The sequence below is a fragment of the Branchiostoma floridae genome, chromosome 14 (genome assembly GCF_000003815.2).
Source record: "Branchiostoma floridae strain S238N-H82 chromosome 14, Bfl_VNyyK, whole genome shotgun sequence".
NCBI lineage: Eukaryota > Metazoa > Chordata > Leptocardii > Amphioxiformes > Branchiostomatidae > Branchiostoma > Branchiostoma floridae.
The window spans coordinates 21,770,949-21,771,695 of record NC_049992.1 but is presented as its reverse complement, the minus strand read 5'-3'; positions in this window follow the sequence as shown (position 1 = coordinate 21,771,695).

Below are 747 nucleotides of genomic sequence, written 5' to 3'. Positions count from 1 at the left end.
GCCAATCGGATGCTTCCTTGCCGAGATAATCTCGATCTAATGGACTCTATTCGTGGCATATCGGCTAGTCTTAGCCGTTAGTCAGGGGTAGGGTGATCCCATAATAACGCGATTCCAAGTTAGGGTTCAAGTTGCGGCCGTGCAATTTTTACATCATTCGACAAATCTCTTTGTGCACTATTGGAAGATAAAAACCTCTTGCCAATCGAATGCTTTTTTGGCGAGATAATCTCGATCGTATGGACTCTAGTCGTGGCATATCCGCTAGTCTTCGCCGTAAGTCAGAGGTAGGGTGATGCCTTAATAACGCGATTCCAAGTTAGGGTTCAAGTTGTGGCCGGACAAACTCAATATCATTCGAAAGAAATCTTTGAGCGCGATTGGAATCTGAAAACCGCTTGCCAATCGAATGCTTTCTTGCCGAGATAATCTCGATCGTATGGACTCTAGTCGTGGCATATCCGCCAGTCTTAGCCGTTAGTCGAGGGTAGGGTGATGCCTTGATAACGCGATTCCAAATTAGAGTTCAAGTTGCGGCCGGGTAAACTTTATATCAATCGTAATGTCTCTTTTTATGCGCTTTTGAAAGATAAAAACCGCTTTGCAATCGGATGCTTCCTTGCCGAGATAATGTTGATCGTATGGACTCTAGTCGTGGCATATCCGCTAGTCTTAGCCGTAAGTCGGGGGTAGGGTTATGCCTTAATAACGCGATTCCAAGAGATGACCATCGTAATTCAGCCAAAC